General features: G+C 39.7%; 1 long non-coding RNA gene across 1 annotated transcript; it reads left to right on the top strand.

Annotated features, from left to right (window-relative positions):
• Positions 1-9,015: 9,015 nt before the first annotated feature.
• Positions 9,016-14,895, top strand: LOC120513795. The gene is made up of 3 exons (XR_005630393.1): positions 9,016-9,145; positions 13,484-13,549; positions 14,759-14,895. It is a non-coding gene; the product is annotated as an uncharacterized LOC120513795 (long non-coding RNA).
• The last annotated feature ends 1,664 nt before the right edge of the window (positions 14,896-16,559 follow it).

Below are 16,559 nucleotides of genomic sequence, written 5' to 3' on the forward strand. Positions count from 1 at the left end.
ATGTTTGTGCTCAGGTTTTCTGAGAACTTGGCAGGGAGTATTTGACCTTGGAGTTGAAGGTGGTACAGGGAGGAGAATAGCAAGATTTTCTTGGCCTTGGATTGTAATAACATTTCAATGCCTTACAAACACCCCTGATTGCCTTTCTGACCCCTCACTCCCTTCTCCTCCCCTATCTCCCCTGGTTTTGCAATGCACAAGTTGAGAAACCTTTGTTGCAGAGGCAGTTAACCTCAGTGCAGTGGTTTCAAGGGGTCGGGAATCAAGCACCTTGGAACTAAAAAATTCTTGACCCTCCCTGATGGAAAAACAAAACCAAACCAGGACACTTCACCTCTAGATTGGACAAAGCAGGGGAGGGAGGAGGAGGAAGGTAATAAACATCCAGGCTGTGCCTGTGACTAATAACTGAAGTAAGGAGTCTTCTGATATTGTCCCTATGCCCCATGTTCTCCCCTGCATCATATGAGATCAAGCTATAATTCAGGAAAAGAAACTTGCATTTCTTTCACCTTTAAACAGGTTTTCCAGATTTCAGATAATTCCTATTCATTATTAAAACATGGGTATTGGAGCTGAATGCTAGATCAAAAAGTCTTCTAAAAGCAATGCATGAAACTAATTTGGGTTTCCTAATCCTAACTGGGGTTTCATAGTATAGTGTTGTGGTTTATAATATGTGTGATATGTGTTTATGCTGCCCAGCTACCCTGGTCACTCACTGCTCTCTATAAATGGCAATGTAATTGGGAGGACATGTTTACAAACTCTCTTCACACCTCTCTGACTGGTTCTAGCTCTGCCTCACTCTGAAGGTTTCCATTGTGCTGAAACTGCCTGGCAAGAACATTTGTTCACATAAGAGCCAAGAGTTTTGGCTCAGTTTTGGAACAAATGGATTGACTGAATGTGATAAGATTTCTCTGGTCTCACTGTCTGACACTCAAGCATCTCTCTAGCCTCGACAGTGGTATATCCCAGAGGTAAAAAAGTGCTAAAACTTCATTTTTGACTGTGCCGCCATGTCCTCTCAGAAGAACTTGCTCAGACTTAGGAAGTTCTTCAGCAAAACCAGGACCCAAACATGGGTTTCCAAATTCCAAACTCTGTCCTAAATGCAAGGCCACTTTTCCTTTCCTGTCCTTGCTTGGCAGGAGCAGTATTCCCCCAGGGACTCTGCATGCAAGTTATTCAGCCTCACAGCTTGCTCTTTTCTATTTCATTTCCATGCAGTATTACCGTACAAAGACCCTTCCTCTTTTAGTGTCCAGCTCTGATTTGCAATTAGGTAAATTTATCCAGACAGCATTTATGTGGCACTGGGGTTTTCCTGTGATATGGTTTCCATGTCTGTGTTCTGCAGGTCATCCAAGGTTTTATAAGCTTGTACCTGTAGTGCATTTCTCAGCTGTGACTCACGAGCAACCAGCCAGCCTGTTCACTCCCAGGACACCATTCTACATTTGGAAACCTCCTTAGCTGTAAATATGTCTGAGGTTTACTGTGGATCTGTCAGTCACTGACCAGTCAGGACAGATGTTCACAATTATTTTCTCAGCAAATGTAGTCAAAAAGCTGCAATAAAAAATATGAATATTTTCTGTGACCAGCTAATCATTTAGGAATAACAGAATCAGCAGTGTTAGTCTTGGAAACTTCTAGTTAAAACTTAGTCATTTGAATATTCATAAAAACCTGTAGTATTTAAAGAAAATTATTTTTTGATGGTTTGTGAGCAAGCAAGAAAATATTTGTCACTTCGCTTATGCAATAGACTTATAGCTACTGTCACACCTCTGGATTTTTATTAGCATATATCAAAGAACTGTTAGAGCTGCAAGGTATGCAAAATATTTTATCACAGCACAGTAAAAATATTGCAAAAACCTCCAAAAAATCTGTCCCTAGTTGAGTGTGAGAGGCTGATGTCACCATCCTGTAAATCTTAAAGCTGAAAACAACTAATGTGTCTCTTCTTTTCACACATAAACACCTTCCTAATAGAGTAAGGTTTCACCAGAATATGCAGAGTTTGAAATTTCAGGAGGGTATTAAGTTAGTTCTTTGGTACCCTGACTAATGGTGGAAAGACTATCATAGACACTTCTTTTAAATACTCTCCTCTGTTTTGCTTGAAATCCAACATATTATTTAGTATATTATTAGTGTTATTATTGATATTATTTGTTTCTATTTGATTTATCTCACAAGTTATATTGAAAATCAATTTATTTTCAAGATCCAGTCATACAGTAAGTTTCTTAAACATGAATGCATGATTCATAAATTAAGTTGATACTCTTAAACTTTAACTGTTATAATCCTGTTTGGGGCAGAGGTTGGCTAGTTTATTTTGGATGTTTTTCATTACTGTCAGTGATGAGGGCACATATGCAATGGACTGTGCAAACGTGGTTCTGAGTTTTATTCCTGAGGCTGTTTGGAGAAATGGAGACAGAGATCAATTCAGTTGTCCACCATCATATGTATAATTATTGCTGAGAGTGGGAAACAGAACCAGAGATCCTGAAAGGAAAGTATGTTACCTACTCATGGAGGAGGGCCATATAAGCTAGTTCTCCCTGCTTTGGAATCAATGAGATAAAACACTGAAGTTCACTTTATTTTTGACATTCTTGGTAGTTGTGGAACTACTGCTAAAGGCAGACACTGTGTTTGGTGCTTTCCTGTTTATTTGCACCTGCTGATTTTTATCCTAGATTCTTTTTATATAAACTCTCTCCTCTTTGTTTGCACAGAGCAGGGACATTTTGATCTGAGATTAAAGCATGGCAGGAGCTACAATAGTGTGGACAACTTTCAAGAGGCCACCATAGTTTCTTTTGCAGCTACACTGCCTTTCTAATAAGCTGTCCTCTGAACCACTTTCCTGAGCTCTTGAATGTCTTCCAGCCTGTTCTTATGGGTGTGAAACCTGATCAGTGTTGGAGTCTCTGTACAAAGGGATGTAGAGTACTGGTGAAAAGCCCATAAGCTTCTGATGTACTCTTTCTCAGCTGGGCTCTTTGACAGCAGGAGGATCAGAAGTTTGATTTTGAATTGGCTTCACAGAAAGGAAAGAAGAACTTTAGCATCACTTGATTTTCAGATTGAACAAGACCCTTTAAATACCACATATTGTATTCTTGGGGAATACGTATATCTTAGTGTGCATTTCAGCAAGCAGTTCTGCCTAATCTTCAAGATCTCTTCTAGATCTGACTCTCCTCAAACTTGCCTTCCTTTGGAACTGAAGATGTCAGCCACCTGTTGAACCAGTTGATCAGTGTCAACCATATAATTTTTTTACCTGGAGGAGGCTATTTCAATGAAAAACTCATTATGTGCTTCCCCACAAAAATAGAGTGCAGCAGTAGGAATCATGCCTGGTTTACTACAATGGTTAAGCTTTTCCAGATGCGAGATCCAAGTTATCATTTCACCACACTTACATGCTAGAGTGGCAAGTGTCTGGGTGTGGCAGTAGCCATAGGAGCAGGCAGGCTCTTGGGGGATGGCTGTGTAACACAGGGGTCATGGCCCCTTGAAGTTTGAAGTTATGGGGTCACAGGGGTTTAGGGTTCTTGTGTTTCAAATAAGAGAGAGTCACAGTCTTAGGACTAGCCAAAGAGTAATTAGTGCTTTTTCAGATTACAGAGGGTAGATTCACCACTCTGTTCAGCTAAAAGGGCTTCTGGGGTCAGTCAAAGTTCACTTAGAGCAAACCCAACCGTGTCTGATTTTTATGCATGTCCCTAATGGGCTCTTAAGGAAAGCAAATATCACAGCCATTTTCCACCTCAGCCTTCTTGTCTTAATTATTTATCCCTCTCTGGAGCTGTTGCTGGTGCAGAAGCTGGAAATCTTGTGCAGGTGGAGACTTACCTATTAAAATGCAAGGTTCATTACTCCTGTATCCCATGTGTTAGCTAACCAGATGTTTCTCCATCCCTCTTTTACCCCTGTTCCTTCGTGGTTTTATGAAGGTGAATGAAATCAGGACAGAACATAGCTGTGCTCCAGGGATTATTGTGGATGAAGGCATATTTAATGTATTGCAGAAAGCTGAATAGTCATGGAAAAAGAGCAAAAATTATACTTACAGACACTTAATTTAGACTACAATAAACGGGAATGGAAGCTGGGATGTTTTTCTGTAAAGTGCAAGGTAGCTGTTTAGGCTCCTTGCACATCAGTGGGGAGAAAGATCAACTGATTCATGTGTCTTGCCCCTCTATTTTTGGTGTTTGGTTGGTAGAGATGAACACTGTCCTTCAGTGTTAGGAAAGGAAACTGTCACTCCTTGTGCACATGTACAATATTACTGCTCTGGAGTTCAAGTCACAGTTAAGGCCATGGTTGAAATCTAAATAAGAACAATAGCTGGTTACAATTTACAATCTCAGCAAGGAATCTGAAGACTGTCCAAGTGAGGAGACTGAATGGGGAATCTGGAGATTGTCCAAGCAAGAAGACTCAATGATAAGCTCTGTCTAAAGCAGATACAGCCAGACAGGCTGGGGGCAGTGGCCGTGGGTAATGCCATGAAAGCTTTGTTTTGAGGAAGGAATGGCTTTCTCAGGTATTCAGCCCAGCTCCAAATCTCTTTAAAAAAAAATCCAACCTGGATCTGGGAGAGGGAGAAAGAAAGAAAGAAAGGCCTAATTCTTAAAGATCCCATGAAAACAATAAATAGAGTTTAACAGTCAATAGGCAGATTAAACTGGCTGTGGATCAAAACACATCAGGAGTAAAGATTTATTGCAGAAAACTAGACATGGAATAAGCCCTGCTCTGTTGCTGGAGCTCTGACTAACTGGTTCTAGTGAGGAAAGGGAGGGGGAAAGAAAATTACAGCCTTTATAAATAGGCATCAGCAAAGCTGTTCCTGGCATGCTTTCCTGCCCCAGTCCATACCACCCAGTGGGGTAAATATCTCATTCCAATAATACCACTGATTAAATGGCTGTGGGATAAGGAATTTAATAAATTCCACACAGCATGTGAATGGTAATCAGGCCAGGAGCTTTATGCACTTTGGCTTGTGACATATACCACTGGGATATAGGATAATTAAGGGAATATTCCCTCCTGTCTCCAGATCTCTACTGACTGTAGGGCATGCTGAGCCTTCTGTTTCAAGGGGTATAAATAGAGCAAATGGGATGAAATTAGGTGGGATACATAGTTTGAATACCAGTCAAATCTACAGGGCAGGGGCACTGTCCTCTACAGCCTTTCACTTAAGGAGCTCTAGATGTCCTGGTAAATGACTTTATTAATCCTGCAGCCAAGGTGTGTAATATATATATACTTGTTTGATGGTTCATTCTGACTCCTCAATACAAGGCTAAAAGCCTTTTTAGATCATACATGCTCTGTGTGCCTGGAGGTGAGAGTGAGATTTTTTAATCCCCTGCATTGCTGTTAGTCTGTTATAAGGATGGAGGTGAGAGTGAGAAGATTTTTTTGATCCCCTGCATTGCTGTTAGTCTGTTATAAAGTTTTTTTCATCTGACACATTCAGTTCTGGGCTGGACTCTGTCTAGTAAGAAGGTACTTCTTCACATTTCAAATTCATTGAACGTGTCACATGATGTGAAACCCAAACTTGCACATCCCATATTTCTGATCAGAATTCCCAGGCAGAAGCGTGACTCATCCTGCAGCCAGTGCCTATGGAATGTGCCTGTGGGAGGCACACTCCTGTAGGGAGCTCCTTGCAGTGTCTGGTTCTGATGGAAGAAGCCTGCCCAGACTGCCAGCCCCAGTCTCCTGTGCACGCTGACTGACCCTCATTGAGGAGTTTGGAAAATAAAAAATATAAAAGAATTGTTAACATCCCTTTTGTCTGAGCATATGCCAGAAAACACAGGTCAAATGCAGGGATTTCATCTTCTCCCCAGAGAAACTGCCTTCTCAGGCTGCTGTGATTAAGCTGGGGCATGCTAAACTTTTTGGTATCTCCTTCCAGCGGACTCTAAATTCTGAAACTGTGTCATGATGAAGATAATGCCCTGAAAGGCAAAGATGTAGAAGATTTCAAGTTGTTTTTTTTTCTTTTAAGCTGTGTTCCTTTTGTATTTTGGCAACATCTTTTAAAAGTTGTGAGTTGTTAGGTGTGTCTCAAGGCAGTTGTATCTATCTATTAACCAGAACCCTGATGCTTTTACATCAACAAGCTTGCAATACAGACTTGGTGCATTTAAATGGGTACATCTAGATGTGCATAAAATTGGAGGACTGTTTCTGTAATAATAATAATATTATTAATAACAATAATAGTAAAAATCTGTAGTTTGTGCAAGGCATATTGTGGGCTCTCAGAGGTCTCTTTTTTCAGAGGGCTCTCTCTTCCCCTACCACATCTTTCCCTTCAGCTGCATGAGTGGCTGCTACTTCATTTAGCCTCTGGAGAAGGGGCTGACACATACTTTGCCAGTGCATTTCACAAGTCACAAGACAGGAGATCATGTATCTTGGTTCTGTCCCTGGCTGTGAGAGAAGAATGTGGCTTATGGGTCTGATAGGGGGTAATCAAAGCTCAATCAGCCTGAAAGACATTACAGCTGACTAGTGAAGATATAGACTTACTGTGCTATAGTCCTGCTTTCTGGCCAAGGTGACCTCTGGTAACCCCAGCGTTAGTGTTGCTCTGAAATATGGCAACAGCTTGAACTCAACTGTCTTCCATAATTGGGATTTATGGCCTTGGTCAGTAATAAGGACAAAGAAATGTGCAATATCAATCACAGGAAGTTATGAGTACGTGAACTAGAGTTAGCTCAGGGAACTGGCTCAGAGGTTACGGAGGTTTGGTGTGGGAGCAATGTCCTTTTATTCTTCCCACCTGTCCCTAAAACAATCTTAGTCATTACTGTCATCGCTTCTTTATGTTGTGTGTCTTTTCAGCCGTGCTAGAAAACGGGTAAGATCAAAACATGCTGAATGGTTTGTATTTGTAATGCTCTTGCTTTTGCCAGTATTTGGGGATCATCTTGCAAAGTATGGTGGTTTTGAATCGATCTTTAAAAAACCAAGGTAATCTGTTTAAAAACTTGGGAAAAAACCTCAGAATTTGCTTTGGTTTTTGTTTTTAGTTACTATCATTTTCTTTTTCATAAAATGTGCTGTCCTCTGCATTTCCTCTGAGGATGGTGTTTGCCATTTTATGAAAATCTTCATATGACAGAAGATTCTGTAAAAGTGAGAATTTCTGAAACAGCCTTTACTCTTGAATGGAACTCATTATCTCTGTTACCACTGCTTCCCAGTTATTTTCAATAGTTGATAAAAATCTCTTCTGTTTTCCAATGATAAACTATATTCAACCTCAGGAAACTGGTGCACAGCTTCTCAAAACCACTGGTATGCTTCTCAAAACCTTTGGCTGTTTTATATTCACTCTAATTTTATTTTTTTTGAGGTGTCTCTTGGTGTATGGAATGATAAACACAGGGTCACTCTGTAGGTGTGGACGTTGGTAAGATGTAGCCTCCATGGTGACTAATGGATTTTTCTAAAATTATGTTAGATTACTTCTAAAACACTAATCTGATACACCTTTTCCAAATAAATCTAATGCTAAATTTGTATTTTAAAATGACATATTTGCAGCGCTGTTGAGAAGCATCAGTTCTGCTTTGAAACTATCCAGTCTGTCAGTTATTATGGAAAGCACAATTATTATGGAAAGTTCTTCAGTTTCTATGGCTTTCTTTTTTTCTTTTTTTTCTTTCTTTTTTTTTTTTTAAATTTACATTCTTTCCCTTTACTTTTGAGTTGTTTTACATGTAAATACCTTCACTGTCACAACGGCTTTCATGAGACCAAAGGGAAAAGCAAGCACCTCTCTGCCAGGTGTTTTGAATCTACTTATACTCTCTTAATAAAAAGCAGTGCTCCATCTGCTCTTGAACGTGCACATCTCCACTGCCAGTCCTACCCCAACCTCACACCCCTCCAGCTGTGCACATGTTTCTTATTACGAGATAAGTCTGTGGAGGAGGATGGCAATTATTGCTTGGTCCCCATCTGAAATAAATTCCCAAGATGAAGGATGGCTTCTCAGATTGAAAGTTCTTGTAAGAATAATAATGCCTTTCAAGCCCTTAGCAGTTTAGGTTTCCTTCAAGAAGGAACATCTCTCTGTAAAACATGCCATAGAAAACCTATGTGTTTTGTTTAATTTTATTTTTGGCAAATCTGGTTATAGACAGATATGATTTGAGTGGTATTTCTTATGACTTTGGTATGGATGAAGAATGCACCATTAAAAAAAACAGACAGTGGTAGACAGACCCACCTACTATTTGCCTCGGAAATCACCATGTTTTTGCAGTCAAACCTATTTATTTATCTATTATGTTTACTTTTTTTTTTTCTGATCATACAGGAGAGGTAACACTATGACAGCATTAACTTTCTTACATTATTTATTAATGTGAAAAAAAATCTGGAAAAGGAGCACGTAGTGTATGTGTTCATATTTATATACAAATATTTGTCACTCTTGTCAGTGACACCCTGAAAGGGACCTGTCCTGCAGGGCACTCAGCAGAGCCACTCATGTAAACATGAAGGCAGTACAGCAGGTAGATGCCACAGGCATCTTGTTGAATCAAACTCCTTGAAACTGATTGGTCAACTGTATATCCACAAAGTTTCTAATGGATTGGTATGGAAGTAATAAACTTGTATGATTACATTTGGGAAAACGAATTCAGTTAAAATTTTACATATTTGTGCAGTTACTCAACTTACTTTCTCCTGTCTGTGTTGTAAAGTCAGATAAGTTTCCTTATGATGTTGTAATATTTAATGCTTGTCAATAAAGAAATGCTTTCCTGTATCAGGGGATATTGCACCAGAGAATAAAGAAGTTTTCTTTCTGGGTACCACGTGGAGACTGAAATAGTCATATTTAAGTGTACTCAAAACTGTTATGAGAGTGTTGGTGGGAATGGAATTATCACAGTGCAAAGGAGTGGTGCAGTGAAGATCTTCTATCCTGCAGAGATGGGAAATGTGTGTTATCAGCCCTGTAAAACACTGAAGAGACAGATCTGGACGCTCCTGCCAGTCACAGAGCAAATGAGAAGACCAGAAAAAAGAGCTGGAAGAGATGTCAAGTCGTGTCTTGAGTGTAAGTTAGATACTTACAGGCATCCTTGGTGGTCCTGGGAGCCTGCAGTCCTTGAGAGCTCACAGTTATGTGCTTTTGGAAGCCTCCATCTACTACTCAGATGGATTTTGCAGCAGTACCTTGCTGCTTGACCTGTGATTCCTGTTATTTATGACCCCCATTTCACTTTTCTTGGCTGGATTCATTCCACTGTGGTCATTCTAATGGGATTCAAATTTCCTTTCTAAAATAAATGCCTGTCCTCCCTCAACTTTCTTCCTTGTGTCCACCTCAGTTTAGCAAATTACACAGCCACAGAGTATTCCCCTGGTTGCTGCCTTCTGCCATCCACCACCTGCTCACGTGACAATTTTGGGTTGAAAACATTGCTTCTGTGTCCCCAACTTCCTCCTTCAGTACAATGTTTTCCGCTTTAATTTTATTTCTTTTATGGAAATGGCCCTTCTGGAGGAAGGTCTTGTTGTTTCTACTGTTTTAGGAAGGCAGGGAGGGTGTTTCGTTTTACCCACAGCAGCCAGAGTGCAGTATGCTGTTTCTATAAATGGACTGCTACAGTGTTTTGTTATGAAACAGCCTTTGATATAGGATGGCCACAGTCTTAGAGCTTCCAAATATATTTCAGCCATCTATAAAAATGACAAATATTTCTGTGCCCACAGGATAGGAACATATATGTTTCCAAGAGCTCAGTTGTGCTATCCTGAAATTAAACTGAGAACTGCTGTCTTAATGTTGAGAGACAAGTGTTGACTGCATCTCTTTTCCATCCCTTCTGCCTTTGAGCTTTGGAGCTGGATGCTCTGGTTTCAGTTGGGATAGAGTTAATTTTCTTCCTAGTAGCTGGTACAGTGCTGTCTCTTTGGATTCAGTATGAGAATAATGTTGATAACGCACTGATGTTTTAGTTGTTGCTAAGCAGTGCTTACTCTCAGGGAAGGACTTTTCAATTTCCCAAGCTCTGCCAGCAAGCAGGTGCACAATGAGCTGGGAGGAAGTGTGGCCAGGACAGCTGACCTGAACTGACCTAAGGGATATTCCATACCACAGAATGCCATGCTCAGTATATGAACTGGGGAAAACTGCTCAGGAGGTGCTGGTAGCTGCTCAGGGCCTGGCTGGGCATTGGTCAGCAGGTGGTGAGCACATGTACTCTGTATCACCTGCATTTCTTCAGTTTTATGTCCCTTTCATTTTGGTGCCTCCATTTTCATTACATTTATTATTATATTTTTAATTTATTAAAATTATTAGAACTACTCTTATCTCTACCCAAGGATTTTACCTTCTCTCTTTTCCAATTCTCCTCCCCATCCCACTGGGTGGTGGGGTGAAGTGCACATGATATTGAGTTGCCAGCTATTGTTAAACCACTGCACTGAACTGGCCAGTTGTGAGGAAAAGGACAGCAAGTAGGCTCAAAGTTGTCCTGTTTTGTCACAGATCATTCAGCAGTCTGACACTAAAGAAGGGAAGTTATGCAGCAAAATTCTCTGGTCCTTCCAATTTGTGATGTGCAGCATTGGGTCAGGTCAAGATGTAGAAGAGCTCTGCCTAATCTTAATCGAAAAGGACCTGAAAGTACCAGATTTTCCAGGACCACTTCTCAAGTGCAAAAATGCACCAGTTCCAAAAAAGTGGCAGGGATTTATATAGATTGCAGTTTGTGCCTCTTTAATAGACAATGGGGTTTTTTATTTGTTTGTTTCATTGCTTCCTGTGACCAGCAAGATTAGGCAAGGATGGGGAAAAAAGAAGACATCAAAACGATAGGCAGAACGCTGAAAATTTGTAAAACAATTTTCCTGGCAGAGGCACTAAAAAATTCTCAAGACTATACTCACAGAAATGTCCAAGCCTTTAAGGGTTTGCTTTTCAAATCCATTTTTTAGTTTTATGTGGTTTGCTCATCTGTGCCACAGCACTGGGACATGGCATTTCCCAGGGATAATTGAATATTCCCATAATGTTGCCAGATGACCTGTAGGTCTCACAGTAACATTACTCAGAGAGACAGAAATGGGACCTCAAGACAAAGGCCTTCCTTCAGCTGTCTTTTTTCCTGTTTTCAGGAAAGCAACAGGTCATGCAAAACAAGAGACTCATGAGCCAATGAGGAATTTTGACATGAAATGATGGATTCTGGAGAAATGATTCAACCAGTCAGGGTGCAAACATTTATTCCACATGATGTATGTGGTAATTGTGATCCAGAAAAAAAGCCATATGCCACAGGACTCTAAATGTATACCTAATTTTCTGTTTTCATTATATAAAAATAGTAACAATAATCTATTTATAGACAATGGCAAGATATTTATTAATTAACCAAAATCAGTTTAGAGCATCAGCTCCTCCTAGCTGGGCATTAAACCTCCAGGAAATATCTTTACTTCACTGTTACTGCTTCATTATTTACACTAACTATCACAACCATTTGTCTAAATATTTGCTTTTCTGATACCGACACCCTGAAGGAGTTCAGGTCAGGACATTGTTTGCCTATTGTATAGCATTGCAACATGCAAAGATTTAAGTTACTATGGAAAAGAATAGGAAGCTTAGAAACTGAATGAGAAATGAAGGGGTCTGGCTTGGAGCACCTGCTCAGTACAGTTGTTTTTTATTAAATAATACAACGTGCAGTTCTGCAGGAGGTCAGAGCAGATGATCTAATGGATCTTCCTGCCCTTGAAATGCACGAACCCTTGTTGCTGTGCAATTAATGTCAGTGGAGCCAGTGTAGTGAATGTTGGCTTGTCCATTTAGATTATAGCAAGGCCGATATTTGGTGAAATAGTTTCCTTAACCTCTCTTTTATTTCCAATAAAGGCAATGCTGTTATGGGAGGGGAAGGGAGGTATTTGGAGTCACCCAACTGGTCCACATTCCCAAATGCAGTGTCAGCGACCAGACACAGATAGGCATCGAGTGCCCTTTGCTCTTACTCGGTTTCATTTCCTGGGTGTTTTCCTTATTAGGCTGAATGATGAGCCAACTGTACAATAAAATGTGTCCTAAGCATATCAGCACCTTGGAATTTAAGAACTCTTCCACATGTAATGAGCTGAGGAATTACAACACAAAGCACACCTTTCTCTCAAATTGACTGATTAACATAATAAAGTTAGACTCAAAGCAGCTTGTTCTCAACCTGTATTTAGCCTGAAGTGTTTCTCTTGTATTTCAGACCTGACAAAGGGCTCATGTGCCTGGAAGCACGTGCCTGCTATTTTCCAGGCATATCAGATGGTCTAATTAAAAACCTTACCTCTTCCTACAAACTTTGCCTCAGGAATGAATCTACATGGCTAAGCAGGGGGGTTTTTTGTAGGTTTCTTTTTTTCTTTTTCTTTTTTTTTTTAATTCTTTTTTTTTTAATTTTTTTTTTTTTTTTTTTTTGGAAAAATTTTAATTTTTTTTTTAATATTTATTTTTTGTTTCTGGAACAATTCTAAACCATTAGAAGCATCTTACATATGAACGGCCTAATTTCTGATGACACTGACCATTATATCTATAGTTTAATGTTGGTTTCAATTTCACATATGGTAAATATGCCTTCCAGGCAGATAATACAGGAGCTAGCTAAACTTACTTTATGACAAAAAGGATTAAGGGGTGACTAAAGTACTGCCAATAAACAGATGTGCAGGCAGAAAAATTGGATGCCTCACTGAGTAGTTGAAGAAATTGCAGGACCCAGTTGCTGACACAGAAGCCAGAAATCTGTGAATATTAAATTGCAGAGGTTCTTTTAGCTGCTGTTGGGTTTCTTCTTATTGCTGTAGGTTCGACTTTGGGGTTTTGTTGGTTTTGGGTGTATTTCAACTTTTTCTTTCCTTAGAAAGTTTAATAAAGTAATTAGTTTTATTAAGTAGTAAATTCACATCACTTATCATCTGCACAGAAAGTTTAGTAACTACCAACGCAGTTTTGAAGTTACTGAGCTTAACAGAAGCAGGAGTGGAGAAGCTGGACAGTCCATGTTCTACTGTAAGATACAGCAACTGGTCAGAATGGACTTTTAACTCCTATTTAAATAGGTTGGGACAGAGAAACTCTGAAAGGCAGTGAAAGGCTATTTACACATCAAGGTGACCTCTGCTCCAATAGATGTGTTTAAAAATGCTGCGTGGTCTCCCAAGAAGAGCATCCAGCTGATTGCCTTAAGTCTTTGGAAAGCAGCAAGGTGCCAAGTTTACCTACTCATTGTGTGTGAGTCCAACATCAATCCTGAATTCAGACAAGTTGGGATTGGCCTCATTGTGGGTGGGCACATTGAAACCTTTGAGTTTCACTAAACGGTGGAGTGTTTGATTTTGTTTTCTTTTCCACTAGGCTGCCGTCCTTAGCAGGACTGTGTGATGTGAAGAATGGGTGTTCCCAAGAGCCTGCATAATACTGGTAATTTTTGCAGAAGCAAGGGCTGTTTGTTTATATCTGTGACACAAGGATAGAGCAAAGTCTTGACATGGGGTTCCTGGTCAGATGAATGAGGTTGTCAGAGCTGCTTTGCCAGCCCCAGGTAGAAGAGGCTGCTGAGCAGATCTCTGCCATGGTAGAAAGAAAGTATTTAATGACAAGGTCTCTGATTGTCTGACAGCAGTCCAGAGAAGTGTGTGCTCTGGGAATATGGAGGAGGAAGGAGAAGAAGGTTTGATTGTGTGAGGCTGTGATTGATGTAGCTTTGGGTGGTTGCACTCTTTCTTCTACTCTGACTCAAGAGCCTGTTGCTCAGATCCTCAGCCTCATGAGTTTGTGGACCCATGCATACTTCCCCTTGCTAGTACATCATAGCTACCTAAATCTAATGATAATGGGTCATTTTTCTTAGTTTTGTTTTGTTAACTTCTCAGGAGTCGCCCATTGAGCCTACTGGTTGGTTGAAAACTCCTAGAGCCCTGCAAATCCCCATTTCATTAAATTCTGGTTCTAAGTGCTGTGAAAGTAACATAAAAACCTCTCCTCCAGCAGAGTTCTGTGCTGTAACTCATCTGGTATGTGCTTGCTAGCTGACAACTCCTGCCAGCTTCCACTCTTATGCAACAGAGCAGGAGACACTTTCTAAGTTGGCACCTTCTCTGACTGCCAACAGTCACGTCTTATTATCCTAACACCTGATCAGGGGCAAAGCTGAATATAAGTTACAAACCAGAAGTCTGAAGCTTATCCATAAAGGTTCCTCTGGTGCACTGAAGATCCATGGCTCAAGATATTAATTAGGCAGAACCAAAAATTATAAATTAATTACTGCCAAAAACTTGACAATCACAAAGCTAATTTTTTGTAGAAACATTTGGTTCTTCTCAAAAAAATAAAAATAGATAGAGAGTTAAAGAATAAACGAGATTTTAAATTATTTTTTTTAGGGCTGAAGCAAATTGTTAAAAGAAAAGATAACACAAGCAGTTCTGACAGAGTGTTTCTCTTAGGAAATGTAACTTATTGATGTCTAAACTTAAATTCACAGACCAGTGTTTTTAATAGACCATTTCTGTGGATCTTCCTGAGGTTTATCCCTTAACAAGAGCAAACCATATAATTATTATTTACCTAGATGACTGTAATTGAGAACAGCACCTTGCATTCAATTGTTTGTTTTTCCTCTTCCAGATGTGAGATGGAGACCTGATCTGACTGACAGATTAAATGACTTTGATCCTTATAATATTCAGATAAAACAATCATACGTAATTGAAAATATCTGTTCTAATCAAGAGTCTTTGAGAAAAATTAGTCTTCCCTTCTTCCTGCTTCTTGCTTGGTGAGTTCACTTTCAAGGTATGATAATAAATCTGTCCAAACTCAATCTTTCGTCTTAACCCTTTCCCAGAAAGGAGTGAAGGAAGAGTTGTTCAAGCCAGGCAGAATTCCAGGACATGAAGCACAGTCTATTCTTTTAGGATACTTCTTCACTTCATCCCTTGGCAGCTTTCATTGAGGCCTCACTGACATCTCCTAGATGGGAAAAAGGCTTTTCAAGCTTAACAGAAACTAATTTACCCTGGAACATACTGATGCATAGAGGTATTATCCCCTGACTAGCTGTTTTTCTTTCTCCCTCCACCCCCCTATTAATTAGTACATTTTCACACTTCTTTTGGGAGAATTTGCTGCATATGGTATAATAAAATATCACAAATCTTGGGTGCAGAAGACACAGTAAGACACATTAATCTTCAAAGAATCTTGCTTAATTTTGTTGGAATGCTATGTCAAAATTTGACAAGTAAAAATTACTTCAGCCCTGCCTTAGTAGAATAAAACAATCAAGTAATTTACACAGAAATAGGGTTGAAAAGCTGATCTTCACTGGGATCTTGATAAGTGACAGCATTTACAATATATATGCAGAATAATGTAATGAATTTTTTATTGAGGAGATTAAGACTGGTTCATCTGGTTCTTGATTATCTTTTTTTGTTTGTTTGTTTTCCCACAAATGGAAAGCACTGACTTAACAACCTGCCTCCAGATATCAGTTCTTCTTAAAACTGTTCTGGTTAGTATTAGGTACTTAATGTTAGTTGACATGAGCATCTAAAAAAGGGTGTACTCATATGTCTGTGTGAGCCTGGATCTTAGAAGCTTGTTTTTATTGCCTATTACTGCTGTCAATGGCAGATAACACACTGCAGTCTCTGGGTGCTACATAGAGCCTTGTGTTGTTTTTGTCCCAGGCAAGCAGAACAAATCAGCTCATATGCTCCCAGCCTTATAAATTTCTAAAAGAGACAACTGAATCTTCCAAAACCAGAAAGGATACAAAATTATATTGGTCCTTTAATACGGATAATAATCCCTTGTGCATCAGCTAGCTATTCATATTTGTGCACACATTGTGAAAAGGGAGATTTTCGTAATGAACCTGGAGGGAACTATGATCTTGTGGAGTCATACATGGAGTGCTCACTGTATTTCTGGCATGGTGACAATTGATATTGACATCTCTATAATATCCAAAAAGATGGAAGTGCAGAGAGCCTGTCTCAACAGAGAGGTTCCTTCTCCAAAGGCAGCTAGAGGGAAAGCAGAGTCTGGCATATGCGGGTGAAAGTGAATTGTTTGTAGATGACACAAACTATTTGTTTCTCTGGGAACATTTGGGCACAATGGAGGGATGGGTAGGAGCACCTTGGCTCTTTAGCTCAGGCCCAGAATGGCAAACTCTCTTTAAGAAATTGAGCCCAAACTTGTTAACAAATACTTCTGCTCTAATCTTCCACATACCTTAGCACTCAAAACATACATTGAGACTAAAAAGTCCTGTTAGGACAACATTCAATTTACCTGTTTTGGGTCGTTTTTACACGGAGCTCAGAAGGACTGATTGGAAGTTTCTCCTGGTGAATATTCTGACTAGAGTACTGGAAGATACATTTATTAATGTGTAAAGCCAAACACAAATAGAAAT

The sequence above is a fragment of the Passer montanus genome, unplaced genomic scaffold, assembly GCF_014805655.1.
Source record: "Passer montanus isolate IOZ18808 unplaced genomic scaffold, ASM1480565v1 scaffold1, whole genome shotgun sequence".
NCBI classification, from domain to species: Eukaryota; Metazoa; Chordata; class Aves; order Passeriformes; family Passeridae; genus Passer; species Passer montanus.